Source organism: Vigna unguiculata, chromosome 1 (genome assembly GCF_037176805.1).
Source record: "Vigna unguiculata cultivar grain cowpea cultivar isolate G323 ecotype 2 chromosome 1, ASM3717680v1, whole genome shotgun sequence".
Lineage (NCBI taxonomy): Eukaryota > Viridiplantae > Streptophyta > Magnoliopsida > Fabales > Fabaceae > Vigna > Vigna unguiculata.
Window position 1 is genome coordinate 13,854,932 of NC_140792.1, and position 20,674 is coordinate 13,875,605.

A 20,674-nucleotide genomic window follows, 5' to 3' on the forward strand; every position below is an offset into this window, starting at 1 on the left:
TTCCAGTGGAGATAGAGCATCGAGCCTACTAGGCTATCAAGTCATGCAACTTCTCTCTTGATCAAGCTGGGGAGGAAAGGAAGCTGCAGTTGAACGAGTTCGATGAGATCCGTTTGGAGGCATATCAGAACTCTATGTTCTACAAGGAGAAGACCAAGAGATTCCATGATAGCTCCATTGCTAGAAAGGAGTTTGTTGTTGGTCAGCAAGTTTTACTGTATAACTCCAGACTTGGACTCATGGGGGGTAAGTTGAGATCAAAGTGGATTGGTCCTTTTGTTGTTACTAATGTTTATCCTTATGGTGCAGTTGAAATCAAAAGCTAGTCCACAGATAAGAGCTTCAAAGTGAATGGGCATCGTCTTAAGCCATTCCTCAGCAATCCTGCCTTGGTGGATACTGTTGTGGAGGAAACTTCCCTGCTTGACCCCACTACTATTTCACCATGATTCAGGGAGTTTTCTTTCCCCTTCTTCTTTACTTTTATTGCACTTGTCCAGGTCTGTCTGTCTGTTGTTGTTTCCGTTTGTTTGTTTCCTTTTTGTTAATTTGTGTTAATTAGTGTGATGTTTTTGTTTTCTGTTTGGGACACTCACTTCACTTTTGGAGGATGAGTTGTTGGTTATTCTGTGAACTGTTATCCTTGCTTTGTCTTTGCATGTTAACTTGCTTTTGGAATTAGTTTACCCTCTGTAAGAATTTGAGCCACTCTCTGTTCTTTGATTGTGTGATATATGCCTCTTGAATGCTTGCACAGTGGCCTTGGCTTGACTCTTTCTGAATGCCTTTCTGATTCACATGCATGTTGGGATATGATTTAGGCAATTTTGTTCTGTGAGCCTACAACCAGATGAGCCTACCTTGAACTGTTTCCGTTGATACCCCTTTTTGAGCCTGCATACCCTTTCATTGTTTTACAGCTCATTACAAGCCCTTAGCCTGAAAAACCATGATTATTCCTACCTTAGGAAATTTTGGAGCTTTGGAATTGTTTTGGGAATGGGTGCTCAATTAAGTGTGGTCGCGCACAACAAGTGTGGTTGTGCGCGCACTTGTTGTTGGTTCTTGGAATTGCTCATTTGTACACCAAAGTGGGATTTCCAAATTGTTGTTTCTCTGCATGTTCTTTGTATAGAAAAAAAAAGAAAAAAAAAGAGAGAAAACAAAAAGAAAAGAAAAGAGAATAAAGAAAAGAAATAAAAAGGAGTTTGGATTTGAACATTGTGTGAGAACCGAAGTTGGAAGTGTTGGTGTTTGGGATTACTTTCATGATTGATTGAGACTTATTCCCCATTGCTCCTCTATTTCCTTGGTTGCTTAGCTACTTATCCATATGTTCCACACCTTGTCCTCAACCTCATTACAACCTTGAAAAGTCCTTCTGATCTTTACCTGCATGTGTTTCTGGTTTGGTTGTTCGTTCTAGAGGCTTGCCAAGTCTGTTTGATGTTTGTTTTTCAAGGGTGCTTTGAGAGTAAACAGTAGCCTAGAGATTTGAGTGATACAGTGCATATTTCGTGAGGTTATGTTACTTTCAATTCTCTCCTTAAGCTGAACTGAGTACTTGACATGTTTTGAATTGCTTGGATGATGTTCATGGATACCTTGCAGCTTTGAATCCTTCTGTGTTAGATGTGTTTCCATTTGTCTGTGTCGTGTCTGTTTGTATTGTGTCTTTTTGTCTCTCTTGTTATGTTTGTGATGTCCTTACTTTGCTTTACTCTTTAATTTTGCCCAGGAGTGCAAAAGGGTAAGTGTGGTCGATTTTGATGAGTCATTATTTTCTTTTATTCCACTAGCCTTTGTGCACCCATTAGACAGTTGATTAGTGCTTAATTGTTCATCATTAGAGTGTTTTTCATCTGTTGGGCTTTATTGGGCCACTGTTCCGAATTTGGACTAATTTCACATTATTTGGCCTAATTTTTGTTTTTTAATTATTTTTTAGGTATTTGGGTGAAGCAATTTTGGAGCTTGGACTTTAATATTTAGTTGAAGAGACTTTCCACATCATTGCCACATCATTTCCATGTCATTTCCACGTCAGCAAAGTCAATGGGTCAACATTTGAGGCCCAGAGTGGCATTTTTGTAAATCTGAGTGGCAGAGTGGCAGTTTTGTAAATATGAGTGGCATGGGTGATATGACCACGAATTAGGTCTGCATGAGGGGAGGCCAGCCGCTCCATCATCTTCAACCTCTCTTCAAAACCTCCATTTTCGTTCTCCAAGCTTCCATGGACGTCCCCCTTGCGGTTTTTCACGTTTTTGGCTCATTTTTACCGTTTTTATGCATATTTGACAGCACCCATTGAGGGTTTTACGTTTGGAATTCGTTTTCTTGCTTGGGCAGTTCGTTTTGTGGGTTTTATTGACTTGGAACAATACCCATTCATGGGGTTTTCGCATTTATATATGATAACACCGTTTTGCATTCCATTTAAGCTTTGAAATCTCTATTTTTGCTCTTAAATTGCGTTTTCAAATTTGATAAGTTAGGGTTCTTGGTTCTGATTTTTGTGATTTCAGTTTTGAAGTGTTTAATTACTCATTTCCATGTCTAGCTAAATTCGTGTATTGACTCCTTGATAAAAAAATGCAATGAAGCTTTGAGGTTGAGCTTGTTTTGTGAAATCTGCCATGTTTTTGTTCTGAATTCGTGGAATGCATGTGGTGAATCTGTTAATGCTTAATTTACAGAGTAATTGCATGTGTTTTGTTTAAGATACGTTCACTTAATGTATGTAGCTTGGCTGTCACGAATTTAAGGATGTGTGCATTGCTTAATTGCATAATGAAGCTAGATTGTAATTTTTGCTTAGTGAATTATTATCTAGTGGATTGAGACAAGGCAGGGTTGGTGTTAGTTTGGTGGCCTATGATAAGTGAAATTGCGTTTGAATCAGGGATGTCAATACGGTTTTAGTCACTATAGCATTTAAATTAATCTATTGATTAGCATTCTGAATCTGTCTACCAACCCCTCCCCCCTTTGTTTTATTATTGTGTTCATCTGGAAAATTCGCTTTGAATGAAAATATTGGTCGTTGGGAGACGACTTGGTTCACTTTCATGTACTGCATTTAATATGTTTTAATTTGGTGGGGTACGGCCGCTATCACTCATCATCAACATAATTGCATGATTCTTGTTCGAGAATTTTCGTCTATGACTTAGCTTTTCGAAACAACAATCAGCTTAAAATTTGGTGCACTAAGTCACTCGTGACACTTCTCAAATAGAAGGTGTGCAGTGGAAAAAAAGGTTGAAAACTGAAGCAAAAGCAGAGTGAAAGTGGAAGATGTTTAATAGACAAATCAATTCGATTTGGATCTTGATTATGATCTAGAATCAAGCATAGATGAAGGTGAACATCTTAGGACACTCTAAGGCACAAACCAATTGTTGAAATAGCATTACAATGGTGAGGAAAGCTGACTCAAACAACCACACGCATAGCATGAAGCTTCATTGCGTTTTGGAGTGGAGTTTGGCATAGTTTCACTCAAGCAAGTGTAGAAAATGATTGTAAATGGTGGAAAATTGAAGAAATATGTAAAGGAAAGCATGAACAAGACATAGACACAACTTGAACGGGGTGGAAATTGAAAAGAAAAAAGAATCACCGAATAAAAATGACAAGAAACACAATGGAAGCAATAAAATGGTGCTGAAATTTAAAGGAAAGCTAGTAAATGATGTGAACCATATCAAGCAAGGAAATCTACAAATAGAGTGTAGAACACTCTTATAGTCTCATAGTTGCATGGAATCAATGGAGAAACACAATGTAATAGACAATGAACGATAAATGTGAAAGAGAAAAGAAAAATAGAAGGAGAAGAAGATGAGAACAAGACAGAAAAATGAAGGAAACACAAGACTAGGAAAGAACCTTACCAAATCGTGAGAGACCATGGTTTGATGGCTCTGATACTACTATGATGGAGGTTGGTGGAGACATGAAGCTCCAAGTGTAGCGGAAATGATAGATGAAGCATGGAAGAGTGGAAGGCAAGTTTGTAGGCTCTTGCTTGCAATGGATAGGTGAAAGGATGAGTGATTTAGAGGTAGTTCTAGCCTAGGAAGGGGGCTAGAGGTAAAGAGAGCAAGCTCTCTAAAAGATGACTCAAGTGGCAATAGTGAGGAGTGTTCTCAACTCAAAGTGTCTATTGCACAAAAAAATCAAGAGTAAAAATGTACAAATGGTCTACTTTTGGCTTTTATATGTGAGCCTAAAAGCTAGTGATGAAGGATTATCTTGTTCCTTTTTAATATTGTTAAATATGGTGTGAGTTGATTAAGAAAGCTAAGTGAAATCCCCACTGGACATTAAGATAGCAAGCTATCTAGATGTGAAGGTTTCTTTCACAAAGCTCAAGAGAAGAAGATGATGGATTGATTCAAAACAAAAAGGAAATGGAAAGCACATAAACAATAGAAAACCAAGAACAATTAAAGGAAGAAGAAAACATAAAATGGAAAGGAAAGAAATGGTAAAAATGTGAGAAGCACGTCACTACAAGGCTAGGCTAGAAGCCATGGCAACGTTGAAGATTAGTGGATGTGTGTCGCCACTTGCTATGCAAGATAAGGCTTAAAAGTATTCACTCCCTAGGGAGGAAAATCTCACAAATGGTTGAGACACAAGAGTGTTTTTACTTCCAAATGTTCAAACCTTTTACATGTCTAGGAGCACCCCTTATATAGAATAGTTTAGGGGCCTCTAAGCAAATAAAAGATACCTAAGGATGTCTCTACAAAAACCTAACCCTAGCTTGTAGAAACTAGGTCAAATAAGGTTACAAAAATGAGAGACAAAAGAGCCAACTATGGTGTGTGCAAGACTAATTTCGTTCTAGCACAAAAGGAGACAAAGAATGTGTCTCATATGTCTCCAAAAAGTGGCCAAAGTGTGCTAAAAACAAAGGAGACCAAAGGTACATAGGTACACTTGCTTCATGCCTTTTACTTTATGCTTTATGCCCTTTGCTTTACTCTGTCCTCCACATCATTTATGCTCCCCAATCACCATGTGCCACCTAGCATTGCTTTCTTACTCCTAATTAACCTACAAAGCAAATAAACATAGATTAGCATGTTGGCTTAAGTCAAGTCAACTATAGTCAACAAGTCAAACCTAGTCAAAGGTCAACAAGTCAACTAAAGTTGATTCAACCAAGTCAACTTAAGGAATAAAAAATAACAAACACAAATGAAAAGGATGAAGGATTAGTGAACTTCCTTTCTAAACATGCTTAGTCTTCTTAAGCATATGCCTCCATCCTTGGTTGGGGTCAATCCTTCATCAGCTAGACTAATTCTTGGCCCTTAGATCAAGCTTGGAGGAGAAGCTTTAATCATCACCCTTGATGGTGGCTTGGAGAAGGAGGCATCTTCCTAGCCTTTGGATGAAGACTAGGAAAAGAAGACACTCTCTTATGATGGAGGCGTGGTTCAGGATCGTCATAGGGATTTCAGAACAGTTGATGGAATCATGCCCAAGACCTTCAAAGAGATCTCGGTTTAGCTTCAGATCGTAGAATAGGAACTCTTTTACAATTTCTGTAATGTTTGTGTTTGGGCTTTATCGGACCTTTTGTTGTGTTGGGCCTTTTGGTGTTTCGGCCTATAGTATATAAGCCTCTGTGAGACACATTTGTATTCAAATTTTGAGTTATATGAAAATTTGAGTTTTCTCTGAAGTCTTGAGGTTCTCCTCAGAACCACCGATCCTTATCTTTGAATCTTCGATTCAAAGTGGCGGATCTTCCTCACTTATCTTGGAATCTCTTCTAAGTGGCATGAATTCCTCTCGTTCCGCAACTCCATTGATTTCACATCCTTCACCCCTTCGTCGATTTTCGTTCTAGGGTTTTTGTACCCTTTTCTGTCCAAGACGTTTTCTATCCCCAAATATGAGACGATCCTTCATCATTTGGTATCTAGAGCCTAGGTTATCTTGAATATGGTGTTTTTCATGTTCTAACCTTGTCTTGTTGTAGCTATCTTGGTATGGTTCAAATCCACTTCCATGACACACAAAAATAGTGCTGGCAGAAAAATGTGACGATTTTAAAGCATTAAACTGCACCAGCTCACCCGTTCAAAATTTACGTTTTTGGCATCAAAAGAAAGCTCTTTGAGTCTAGTTTCTAGAAATAAAAGAACCAATGCATTTGGAGTTTTATGGAGAAATTTATGATCAAATTAGTGAGCAAAGGTCAGATCTGCCAAGAATACGTGAATCAGCGTTTTCAGGTTTTGTTGTGGCAGTTTGGCTACAGTTTTTGCACCTCTTTAGCTCTTAAATGTGGTTGGATAACATGTATTTGGATGCTTAGTCTTTGAGCCTCTAATCCATGAGTTTAAATGCATGATAGCTACATGTTTGTATCTTTGTGTATGTCATGTTGAGTCTTTAAATGTGTCTAACTTTTGCTTGAGTCATATGTCATATGTTAACTTGAAGTTTTCTTATTCTTGTTTTTCCAAGTATTTGAATCTTGCTTTCACTTTATGTCTTGCTTGATGTATGCTCCATGAAATTGATTTTGGCCTAAAACTTGAGGAACTAAGTGTCCAAGCCACCTAAAACTCTTTCTCACCATTTTATGAAGCTAGTTGTGAAAATAAGAAAATTTTAACACCAAAATTTGTCAAAAAACCAAGAGCAAACTTGCTCATTGGTGAACTCAAAGTGTGTTTTTCACTAAGTGTTATGCTACTAGTTTTCATGTTTGAGAAATGGGTGATATTGGTAAATTAGTTCCATTCTTTGACTTGGTTATGATATTTCTTGGTGTACGCATGATTTAGGACTAGGGAATGCATGTTCAAGTATTTTCCATGTCATTCTTATAATGTGCTTTTCTTGTTTTAGTCTTGTTAAAAGTTTGTCTCAAAGTTTTCTTCTTTAGAGTTTAGCATTTCTTGTTTTTGTGCTTTTCTTGTTTGTCTTTATGTACTCTTGGTTTTCTCATAGTAAGTTTGTCTTCTTGAAATTCTTGAGTGTTTCAACCCAACCACTTGTATACAAGAAAAAGATTTTTGAACAAAGTGTTTTCTTCACTCCTTGGCGGAGCTTTGAGTGTAGCCTTGCCTTGTTACATTTTCGGTTGGATTTGGTCTCGATTTTCATGTTGTCTAACCTCTAATCCATTTATTTTGTATTGGCTTTGAGTGTTTTGTTGTAGGAATCATGGCATGTTCATCAAATTCACCTACTCCAAACAAAAACAATACATTGATGAGATTGCTTCGGGATTTGGAGTTGTCTAGGAAAAAGTCCTTTGAACAATTGAGAAAAGAAAAGGACTAAAGTGACCTACGAATCCAAGAACACATTCAAAGGCTTGAAGCTAAAGAGCAAGAAAGAGAGGCTAGGAAAAGAGGGCATTCTAGGTGCAACCCAACACAAGAGAAGCAAACTCCAAAGATTCCTAAGTTCTATGGTGGAAGTGATCCCAAAGTCTTCCTTGATTGGGGAGCTAAAGTTGATCAAATTTTCAATGAAAATCATGTAAAGGATGAAGCACAAGTTGATCTAGTAGTTTTAGGATTTTTGGAGTATGCCAATACTTTTGAAGCTCCAAAGGCTTCACCAAGGTCCTATGTGTATGATTGAAATAAAAGAAACTAACAAAGAGAAAATAAAAAGATTTGTGAGTGGTCTTAGGAGAGACAAACAATACCAAGTAGAGTTTTATGAGTACTCCACTCTTGAAAATGTTTTCACACTTGCCCTTGGGATTGAAATTCAATTGAAAAGAAAAAGAAGGGTAAAAAAGAGTTACTCACCCAACCACTACTTTAGTCACTCATGGAAGGGAAATGCTAAAAAGAAACATATGATAAGTTCCCTTCTAACTCTCATCAAGAACCACGAAGTAAAAGTAAGTCACCAAGTGATCACATTCACCATTCCACTTCTTCAAGATCAAGTTCCATTAAATGTTTTAAATGTTTGGGTTATAATCACATTGCTTTAAATTGCCCAACCAAGAGGACCATAATCTTAAAGAAGAGTAATGATGTTGAAAGTAAACACTCATCTACCATTTCTCTTTCAAAAGAATCTTCTTCCTCTAGTAAAACTAAAATTTTTGAGAAAGACCCTATGTTATTAAGGCGCATGATAGGTCAAGATCAAAGTGAGCTTGAGCCAACTCAAAGAGAAAACATTTTTCAATCTAGATGCAAAATTAACAAATGGGTTTGCTCTCTAATTATTGATGAAGGAAGTAGTACCAATGTAGCTAGCACAAGGTTGGTGGAAAAGCTTAGCTTAGAGACCATTCCTTATGCTAAGCCCTACAAGTTTGCTTGGATAAGTAAAGCCTTACATGATGGTCATAACAACCAATACATTTTCTTTACAAATGGGAAAAACACCACTTTACTACCTCTATCACCTCAAAAAGTTAATAATGATAGAAAAATAATAAGATAAAGAAGAAAAAGAAAAGGGGAAAGCTTTCACCAAAGTGTTACTTGCCTACAAAAAAATTCTTCCAAAGCAAGATGTGCATCACCTTTCCTTCTCTTCCCAAGCCAAAAAGGAAGGCCCAAAGCACACACAAGAAAGGAAGAGTAGTATAGAAATAAAGATGGCCTAACCAAAGCTAGGGGCAATACCCTTAGAAAGGATGGAACAAGAGCTCATAAAAGGGAGATGCAAATCCTCCCCCAAATCAAGTCAAGCTCCATCAACAAAGGCTTAAAGAATTTGTAGTCAAATTCTCTCCAAGGAGGGGAGGCTGATGAAGGATTGACTCCAACCAAGGATGGAGGCACATGCTTAAGAAGACTAAGCATGTTTAGAAATGTAATTAAGATAAAGTAGAGCATGTAAGACCCGAAAAAAAAATGTTAATGGCTTGCTTAATATTATTAATTTATTTAATTTAATTAGGTTATTAAATTATGAAATAGGAAATAATTATTATATGAGAGATTTAAGTTATTGTGGTACTTATAATAATTATTTAAGTGATTTAAGGAATTAAGGTTAGTGGAGTTTAAGGGCTTTAAATCTTATAATGCATATAATATCATGTGATGGCATGTAGTCTGGTGGTGAAAGTTGAATGCAGACCTGAATGGGTTCAGGGTTCGAACCTGTTAGCGGAAAGTTGTGTTTGTGTTTGTTTTAGAATCCATATTTTTCTCTCCTTTAAAGGTGTGGGGCCCAGGCAGCGTAAATGAATTGTGTTTCTAGGGGCATGCGGAATATTGGATTTCAAAACACTGCAGTAGTTTGTTTTATTCTTTTTCCTTTCTGTTTTTTTATATCTTTTGGAGTTAAATGATATTGGGTGGGATTAGATAAAGCTAAACCCTAAAAGTTTTCTTTAAAGAAAAAGGGGTAGGACGGGAGAAGGAAAAGAGAGAAAAGGTGCAAGTTAGAGTTTCCAGTGGCTGTGGTAGAGAAGAGGAATCATCTAGAGAGAGGTAGGGGAAGCCAACCTTGTTTTCTTCTCTTGTTTTGTTTGCTTGATGAATTAAAACTTGAAAAACATGTGTGGAGTGTAGGGAGAAGTTAATCTTTTGTATATTGTCTTTTCTGCCATGGATTATGTGGGTGTGCTATCATTCCAATATTGTATAAAGCTTTGTGTGAGTTGGATGGTTAGACGTGTGCATGGTGCCTCTGTTTGTTTTCTTGCATCATTCTTCCCTTGTTTCATGCATAGGGTGCAACCACAGGTTAGAAAGGTCCTTTAGTTGTTAGGTTCTTCTTTCCTTCGTTAATTTGTATGAAGTTCAGGAGGCGTAGATCCGTGGTTTCATGGTGGAAGCACGTTGTGTTTCATTTCACAAAGATTATGGCCGTGTGGTTTGGTGGAAATTGGTTCAGACGCAGATTCCATGGAGTTGGTTCAGGTGCAGCGTGGGAAGCTGGTTCGGGTGTAGCATGTGGGATTGGTTAAGGTGCAGCATGACAGACTATTTCAGAATTGCATGAAAATAGGGTGGTTCTTTTCCTTTTTCTGCACAGCGAAGAGTGTTGACAGTTACGGTGCAAGGCAGAGGGTTTATAGTATAACAGTGGGTTAATGGTGCAACAGTTTGGTTTGCATGGGTTCATGCGGTGGTTCTTTTATTTTTATTTTTTTTCCTCTTTTGGCTTACCTTTTTATAATAAACTGCAGAGGGCATGTTCATGGGGTGCAAGGGACTTCACGGATTTCTTTCGGGCAATATGATTTGGTTTTATCATTAGAGAATTGCATGGGTTGGTTTAGTTTTCTTCACTTTGTAGGAGGAGAGTGGGTTCTTATAATTCTTTTCTCTTTCTTCCTTATTTTTTTTTGGATAATGATTAAATGACTACCAAAATTTGACTACTATGTTACTCCCTGACGTGGAAAGTAATTTTTAATTTTTTTTACTTGCAAAAGAGAGTGTGTCATGTGAGGGAAAGAGAAGTTAATTAATGTTAACTTTTTCAAGCCGTGAAAGTGAAACGAAATGGCCAAAAGCGGTTTTGAAAAAAACCCATTCGCAAATTATTGAGAATGGTGTTGGAATCCTTCCAAACTCCATCGTACCTACGAAATTCACTGAAACTCGAAGATTTCTTCAAAGTTTTGTTCTTTATTCCTAAAATATCCAAACCCAACAGTAGATCTCCCTCTTCAGCTCCAATTATGAGACGAAGAAGTGCAGATTTTCGAAGGCCAAGAAAGAGGAGGCTCTAGGATGTAGTGTGGTGGATATTGTGTTCCATTTTGATTCTTTTTTTATTTACATTCTCGCCAAAGGCTCCACCAAAATTGACTCCAGTCACTAAAATATACTTATAAGAGAAATTGGTGTGGAAAAATTGGCCCACAACTCCCCAGCTCACACACATGATAACAATGGTTGCATTAACTGGTCACCCCTGATGTATTACATGTTGAACTGTCCATTACTTTTTGCAAATCAATATCAAATGGGGTTTGTGGTTACGACACTAAACTTGTACACCATTCACATTGACTACATGACATTCAAAGCATGTCTACAACGAATATTGAACCTAATAAAAATTGTTGCGAGATAATTGGTCAACGAAATCCAGCTCTCTCTCTCTCTCACTTACACACACACATTATATATATATATATATATATATATATATATATATATATATATATATATATATATATATATATATATATATATATTCTGCATGGAATAACTGGTGACCACTAACTTATTAAGTGGTGACCTGCCTTGAACGTTTTGCACATTAGTTTCACCACTTCTCTATTGTAAGGAAGTCCACAACTAAAGCATGTTTACTGTCTAGGAAGACCTCAATAACATGTATGGAAGGTATATTTACTCCTAAGAGAAATTGGTGTGGAATAATTAACCCACAACTCCCACCTAACACGTGATAATTGTGGTTGCATTAACTGGTCACCCATGATGTATTACTTAGTGACTTGACCATCAATTTTTGCACATCAATATCAAATGGGGTATGCAGTTAGGGTGCTAAACTCCTACACCATTCACAATGACTCACATGACCTTCAAAGCATGTCTGCAATGTATATTGAACCTAATAAAAATTGTTGCGAGATAATTAGTCCACGAAATCCAGCTTATATATATGCATCAATTCTGCATGGAATAACTGGTGACCACTGACTTATTAAGTGGTGACCTGCCTTGAACTTTTTGCACACCTGTTTCACCATTGCTCTGTTGTAAGGAAGTTTACAACTAAAACATGTTTACTGTCTAGGAAGACCTCAATAAAATGTATGGAAGGTATACTTACTCCTCAGAGAAATTTGTGTGGAATAATTGACCCACAACTCCCACCTAACACACGTGATAACTGGTTGTATTAACTGGTCATCCCTCATGTATTACGTAGTGACCTACCCATTACTTTTTGCACATCAATATCAAATGGGGTCTGCGGTTAGGGTGCTAAACTTGTACAACATTCACAATGACTCATATGACCTTCAAAGCATGTCTGCAACGTATATTAAACCTAATAAAAATTGTGAGATAATTGGTCCATGAAATCCAGCTTATATATATGTATCAATTCTGCATGGAATAATTGGTGACCACTAACTTATTAAGTGGTGACTTGCCTTGAACCTTTTGCACATCCGTTTCACCACTGCTCTGTTGTAAGGAAGTCGACAACTAAATCATGTTTGTTGTCTATGAAGACCTCAATAACATGTCTGGAAGGCATATTTACTCCTAATAGAAATTGGTATGGAATAATTGACCCACAACTCTCACCTAACACACATGATAACAATGGTTGCATTAACCCCTTATGTATTACATGTTGACTTGTCCATTACTTTTTGCACATCAATATCAAATGGGTTATGTGGTTAGGGTGATAAACTTGTACATCATTCACAATGACTCACATGACCTTCAAAGCATGTCTGCAACGTATATTGAACCTAATAAAAATTGTTGTGAGATACTCTTTCCGCTTTTGGCCATTTTCATTCACTTTCACGGCTTGAAAAAGTTAACATTAATTAACTTCTCTTTCCCTCACATGACACACTCTCTTTTGCAAGTAAAAAAAAATTAAAAATTACTTTCCACGTCAGGGAGTAACATAGGAGTTAAATTTCAGTAGTCATTGAATCATTATCCTTTTTTTTACGTGAAGTTGTGGTTGCATGTGTACTATGGTGAAGAATTGAATGTGTGGGTATTATCTTACTTCTTTTAGAATCTTTCTCTCTTTTCTCTTTTCATTTAGACCATCCGTGAATGTATAAGATGGTGGAGCCCACTTGTTGGTTTTTGATTCTTTTTCTCTAGACCAATCATGCCTCTTTTTATGAAGTTGTTTCCTATGTTTTTTTGTGCAGACCGTGCCATGGGGTTCTCTTTTCTTTTGCTTAGTGTTCACGTAAATAAAGAGAGAAAAGTTATTGGTCTTTTCTTGCTTTATTTTTTTAGTTGTCATGCGTAAAAGAGATTAGGGCAGCAGGTGGTAAATTGTATGCATGATAAGTTATATTTTGTTATTTTCTTTAAAGGGTTTATATGCATTTGGAGTAGTGATTTTCTTTTTCAAGTTCTGTATTTTATTAAATATTTGGTGTGTATTAAATACACGAGTGATATATGAATTTGGTTTGATTATGAGATTTTATTTTTCAAGCATGATGTGATGGTGTATATTTTGTTGGCAATGTAAAATTCTCCTGAGTTGAATGTTGAGAGTATTTTGATTGCTTGAAAGCTCTTGGTGGAATTTAATGAAGATTTTAGATGAACGTGATGCTATGTTTGGTTTAGTATGATTGTTTGGATTTATGATTTGTGTGTTCAAACCAAGGATGAAATGTGACTATAATGCTTCCGTGTTAATTGAATGTGACGCTGAATATTATTGGACATGTTTTAATTATGAATTTATTTTATTAATATCATTGTTTATGGTTAGCTTACCCCTATTTGTTTGTTTGTGTGTTTGTTGTCTGTGCGATGATCGTATAACGTGTGTGTTATACGGGAGCAGACGGTAATGCAGATATTTCTGACTCAAAGTAGATATCGGAAAGGATGGAGTGGAGTCGGGGATTTATGGTTCATTTTGTTGATTTAAATCAAACAGTGAAGACTATGAAATTTTCTTTTGATTCCTAGGATTTAGTTGGAACTTTGTTTATTTAATATTATTATTATTTCAAATTAACACTTGGATTACCTATTTACTTTCTAATTAAAAGTTTTTAATTAGTACATTTTCAATGTTAATTCCTTTTTCCGCTAAACGCAAAATTTTTCTAACGTTCCGTGACATCCCAAAAATTGGGGTGTTACAGAGCATGGCTAGGTGGCTTATGGTTATTAGAGCACATGGATGAAGTGGAAGAGAGCGGAAAGCAAAAAGCATAAAGTAAAAGCAAAAGTAGACATGTATCTTGTCTCCTTTTGCCTTTTTGGGTTATTCCATTGAAGGCTACTTGGTCTCCTTCCTCTTTGGGCCTAGAATCCTCATGGAAAAGCATCTACCAATCACCTTCAATCATTTTGGCCGAAAATTACTTTCACCTAGGTTTCGGGTTTGCTAGCTCATCCTTTTCATGTTTTTGTATTTGCTAAAGGACCCTATGAACTCCTATTTAAAGGGTGCTCCTTGTCTTGTAAAAGGGTTGATCATTTTGTTATAAACTTGTGCATTCAACCATCAAATTTTCGTGAGCTCTCCTTCCTAGAAGTGAACTCACCTTTGCCTTATCTTGCTTGCAAGTGGCGGCACCATCAATCATCTTTAGGGTTTGGTTGGCTTAGATTCCCCCCTATGAGTGGCGTTTTCTTCAATTTATCATCTCCTTTGCTTTCAATTTTCATTGTTTCTTCTTTCATTTTGCTCTTTAAGTGTTGTTAATGCTGTGTGAGTTTTAAGTTTGAATCCAACTCTCTTCTTCTTTTCATGTGCTTGAGAAATGAACCTTCACATCTAGATAAATTGCTATCTTAATGTCCAGTGAGAATTTTCAAAACGCTTGCTTAAACAACTTCACCATATTCATAACTCTAAAAGCCATATTCATAACTCTAAAAGCGAGGGGGCTAATGTTATGCATGAAACAATAAAGGTGATACGATCCTATCCAGGAAAGAGTATGATCGTTTCTGGATTTGAATCCTCAAGAGGCACGACACGAATAAATCAGAGAAGAACGCGGAATAAGACAGAGATGAAGGACGCCACAATCTAGCAGATTGATAAGTCAAGTGAAGATTCGCCACAAAGATGTTAATCTTTGATAAGAACCAGAGCCCTAAGCCAAGAATAAGAGAACCCTCTGTTTAATGAAGATCAAATTCAATATATGACTAAAAGTGTCTACATCAGTTTTTAGTATCTTTATTTATAGGCACATAAGTTTAAGCAAACCTGCAAACCCTACAAGAAGGCCCAAGCCCAAAACATAAAAGCATAAACTAATTATAAAAGAAAGCTCAAAACCCAAAAACATAAAACATAACTAATTTCTAAAAGAAAACCCAAAAGTTCATCTTCAAGTTCTTCTTGTATGGAATCTTGGGATAGTCCTGTATCATTCCCTCCTTCTTGAAGAGAATTTGTCCTCAAATTCATACCACTCGAAGTTTAGGAAATAGACTTCTATCGTACTCTCCTTCTTAAAGAGAATTTGTCCTCAAATTCGTCTCACTTGAAGATTCTTTATCATTCTCCCCTGTTTGGAGAGAATTCGACCTGAATTCTGAAAGGTCCTTGATGAGTGTGTATTTTTGCCCTCATTCAGTGTTTAATTCTGGACATTTAATTTAATTTATGTGGTTAAAGAGTGATTTAATTGATAATTCTAATAATTAGGCTATTTAAGCATGTGTGATAAAAATGTCTTAAAAAGTGATTTTTAGTTGCATAAATTATTTTTTGGATATTTTAACATTTGTTGATGCAGTTGAAGTTAAGTTTAAGCTCATTTAAAAGTGGGAAAATAAATTGATTGAAGTTACAAGCCACCTTAAATAAGGCTGAAATTAGCAAGTTCTGGAAAAATCACTTATGCACCCCAGTTTCTACTAAGTTGCACCCCTCCTACCACTTAAACTCCACTCAACCAGACTTTGCCATGTGGCAATCCTCAACTTTTAAAATTGGCCAACCAAAACAAGCCATGTGGCATTAATCCTTGCAAACACATCTACACCAATTAGAGAGTGACACCTCATCATCTCCTCCATCTCTCACATGAAACCCTAACCCTAATTTTCTCCTCTCCTTCCATCACCATGCCGGCAGCCGCAACAGCCGCCGCCCTCCAACCACCGTTCGTTCCCACACCTATCCACACTAGCATCTTTGCCTCGCCGGCAGCTTCACCCACTAGAAGCGGCGCGGCCACCACCTGCATCCTTGCGAGATTCCAGAAGCAACAACATCCTTCTCGCCGGCGAAATACGGCAGCCATCACCAACACCTCCATCGCACCTGCAACTCCAACCATGTCCACCATTGACGCACACAGCAGCAGCGGAAATGCCTCCACACCTTGCAGCACCACAGATCTGCATCTTCACGCTGCCACCATGATATCGCTGTCGTTAGGCGATCAAATTACCACTAATTTAGCAACTTCAGTATTGCCAGTTTGTAGTGAAGAAAATAGTTAGGGTTAAGATAACCCTGAGTCGTCTCACAACGAATACGGAATTGATCTCAAATATTTGATTCTCAAAAATGCAATTTAAAACTAGCAACTATAAAAATATGGAGGTTTTGATATGCAAAGAAAATGACACGGAAGATTGTAAATAGAGTAATAGTAAATAGGTCAATTCCACTGCTTTTTCTAAATAAGATTCTTCATTGGTTATCTAGAGATTATTGTTAAATTAATTATTGTTGTTGATTTACAAATAAATCAATGTAAAGACTCAATTTATTTGTTGGCATCCTCACTTTTAATCAAATTACAGTCTCAATTAAAAGTGAGAATTGTTTAGATTGTCCATAGTAAATTTAATCAAAGTACAGTCTCAATTAATTTTACTATGCCTAATCATGTCTATTCCTTTGTTTCTTTACCAAATAGAAAACTTAATTAATCAAAGTAAAGTCTTGACTAATTTTAGTTAAAGTAATTACCTCTAATCAAATTAAAGTCTCAATTATTGGCAAAAACTTATTTAATCAAATGAAAGTTTCTAAACAAAATCAAAGTAAAGTCTCAATTTAATTTAAAAACCTTTTAACTCATATGATTAGCATGCATGTAGATTTAAAATCATTATTTTCTATTCAATTAAGAAGCAAAGGACATACATAAACAAAAACCACAACAATAATCAAAATAACAAAACATATAAATTCATCTAACCTCAGAATCCATTTAAGAAATTACAGTGGAATCAACCCTAAAAGCTTAGCCCTCCATGGCTTTGATGGAATACATGATGATATGAAGGAAAGAAAATAAAGAAAGAATGAGAGATGTGGTGGAGATGGTATCTGCCAAAACCAGAGAGTTCTAAGTGTCTAAGCTGTCAGCTGTAAAATTGTCAGTCCCCCTCTTTTGCTCCCTTAAGTCTCTTTATATAGGCTTCCACTGGACTTTGGGTTTTATCTGTCAGTTGCTAAAATCTTTTATTTTTATTTAATTAATTAGCAACTTAATTTCTGTCCAATTTCCAATTCTGCCCCTCTCATTTAACCATATTTGCAGTTTTGACCAGAGTTGACTGCTGACTTTGACCAGTTGACCAGTTTGATTGTCCTATCAGATGCTGACACGTGGTAGTGCAGATTCTCTCTCCAGAAATTAGGGTTTCACTCTCACACTCTTCTCCCTCCCTCGTGACGACGCGGCTGACGGCGTGGCGGTCAGATTTCCGTGCGTGGTGGCTGTGCGGAGCTGCGCGATCTGTTGAAATGGTGTGGAGTGCCTCCTCGTGGTGGTCGGAAACGCGGAGAAGATGGTGATGCGCTGGTTGCTCGCGCGTTGCAGAGGTGAGAAGATGGTGCTGCGGGAACTCGCGGTGGTCGTGCAGGAGATGGTGGTGTTCTGGTTCGCTCTCGGTGGCTGCCATGGCTGACGCGCTGTGGAGAAGCTTCGCGGAGGTGCAGGTTCGTGGTGGTGGTGCGCGCTGCAAGTTGCTGTGCTGTTGATGGTGGCGGAACTCGTGCATTGGTGGCTGGCGAGGTGAGTTGCAGGAGAGATGGAGGAGTAAGTTGGGACGCGGTGGTGTTGCGAAAAAGCTCACGGAGAAGATTACGTGATGGAGGTGGCTGGTGGCTGCTGGTGCGTCGCGGTGGCTGCCGACGTGGTGCAGTGGTGTCCGGTGGCCGGCGAGATTGGCGGCGGCGGCTGCCGTGGAGGGTGGAAGGAGAGGAGAAAATTAGGGTTAGGGTTTTGGGAGATGAAGATGATGACGTGGCAGCCTTCCATTGGACAGCTTGTTAGTGCAAGGATTGTTGCCACGTGGCTTGCTTTGGTTGGCTAATTTTAAGAGGTGGGGATTATGACACGTGGCTTGTTCTGGTTGGCTAATTTTAAGAGGTGGGGATTGCCACATGGCATGATCTGGTTGAGTGGAGTTTAAGTGGTAGGAGGGGTGCAACTTAGTGAAAACTGGGGGTGCAGAACAGGTTTTTGTGGTCCACTTTAAAAGGAGTGTGCAAGTAAAAACTGGGGGTGCATTTAGCTCCTGATTTATTCTTTTTCAGAATTTCTTGATTTTGGACTTATTTTGTAACTTTGAATATTTTAAAATCACACTATTAATTGACCAAAAATAAATTCCAGCTGCATTAACAAACGTTAGAATATCCAATAATATTTTATGCAACTAAAATCATTTTTTACGCCACTTTTACCAAACTTACTCAATAAATCCAATAATCACAAATCCTAATTAAATCAATCTTTTAGCACAGAAAATTCAATTAAATCACCAAATTTAAATATTAAATGAGGGCAAAAATTTGAACTCATCACACACCCACACTTATCCTTTTGCACTCCTGGGCAAAATTGAATAATTTTAAAACTTTTTTCTGAAGTCTTTTATTCCATATTTTCAGTGGATTAAAGAAATGATTACAAATGGAAACAGATCAATCTTCTAGAAATCATGTTGTCATGCACAAACAAATGGATAAAATTCTGTTTTTCACACATGAGTTAATCTTTTGAGTTTACAAGATAATCAAATATGAAAGAGAAACACTCAAGTTAAATATATATTTTCTCACCAAGATTCGCTCAAGTGTTTTGGCTTGTGTTTTCACTCAAAATACCCATGCAAGTAAACACTCTCAATGCTTAGCAAGACTCTAATATTCACAGCTTTCAGAAAACATGCATTCAAAAATCATGAGGACTTTTCACAGGTTATAATGAGGCCAAGGCAAAGGTAGGAAAAACTTTAGGATTTGTGTGTTTTTGAAATAGTAAGGAAGAAAGAGTTATGGAGCATAGTTTCAAAAACAATTTTTTTTTCTTTTATCCTTTGTTGCTCTTTTTCAGACAGCAATCATTTTTCATTACAACACTCTGTCATCAACAATTATTTTCCTTTTTGCCATTTTTACAACTTTGTGGGGGAAATACACACCCCTACACTTTATTCCTCAACCAATCTCAACATAATCCACTAGCTCCTTCTTTCTCCCTAAGGACAAACATGGTCTTTTTCTTTTTAAGGTTTAACAATATGCTCAAAACAAGAAAAAGAGGTTTAAGCTCAAGGGGCTACCAATGGATCAATGTTATGGTTAGCTTATTTGGCCAAGTAGCTAAAAACAAGAAATGCCTCAGTCATATCAAATCATGCATGTTCACCTAAGATGCAAAACAACAGAATCAAACTAAACATTTGAGTACCAACAAGACATGAGCAAGTCACACAAGAAAAATAGGAATGACACACGGTAGTTCATCCTTACAATAAAGCTCAAAACTCACAAGGTCAAAAACTCTTTCACAAAAGATTTATTCCAGAAATTCTCAAATCAACTCAATCAAGTAAATCACAGAATCAATCTATTCATAGCACATGACTCTTATTTTCCCAGAATTATGACCGTTCCAATTAGTAAATCAAATCCAAAAATTCAATGTCAATATGTTTTATTGAAAACAGAAACTTTTTTTTTAAATAAAAACAAACAGAAAAAAAAATTAGAAAAGGAAAAACAAAACAAATAGAAAACAAAAACAGAAAGGGGGAAATCTCCCCACACCCCCACACTTTATCCATGCATTGTCCTCAATGTATTCAATATGTATAAAATGCAAAGAAAAAGTATGAAGTGTACTTACCTCCTCAAGGTGGAAGGTATGAGGGAGAAGTCAAGTTCATCCCATCCATCGTCTTATTCAGCATATCTTGATTTTCATTGAATATCCGAAGACGATGCCCATTAACTTTAAAAGTTCTTGCTGAAGATTCTTCCTTGATCTCCACTGCTCCATAAGGAAAGACTTCTGTAACAATGTATGGTCCTTCCCAAGTAGAACGCAACTTACCACTCATGTGACCAAGCTTGGATTTGTATAGTAACACCTTCTGGCCTACCTTGAAATCCTTTCTAGCCACAAGCTTTTGGTCATGGAACTTCTTGGTTTTCTCTTTGTAGAACTTTGAATTTTCATAGGCCGCAAGCCTAATCTCCTCTAGTTCTTGCAACTGAAGTTTTCGCTCATTTCCTGCTTCTTCCAAATCCAAGTTGCATGCTTTCACGGCCCAATAGGCCCGATATTCAATCTCCACAGGTAGATGACAAGCCTTTCCAAAAACCACCCTGAAAGGTGACATACCTATAGGTGTTTTGTAGGCTGTCCTGTGTGCCCAAAGTGCTTCATCCAATCTTGTGGCCCAATCCTTTCGACTAGGCTTCACTACTTTCTCTAGTATCTTTTTAATCTCTCTATTAGAGATCTCTGCTTGCCCATTGGTTTGGGGGTGATATGGTGTAGCAATGCGATGTGTCACCCCATACTTCTTCAACATGTTCTCAAGTATCCTATTACAGAAATGAGTCCCCTGGTCACTGATGATGGCTCGTGGTATCCCAAATCTGCAGAAAATGTTAGACCTGACAAAACTCATAACAACTCGAGAATCATTAGTCCTTGTAGCTATGGCTTCCACCCATTTGGAGACATAGTCTACAGCAAGCAAAATATAAGAAAACC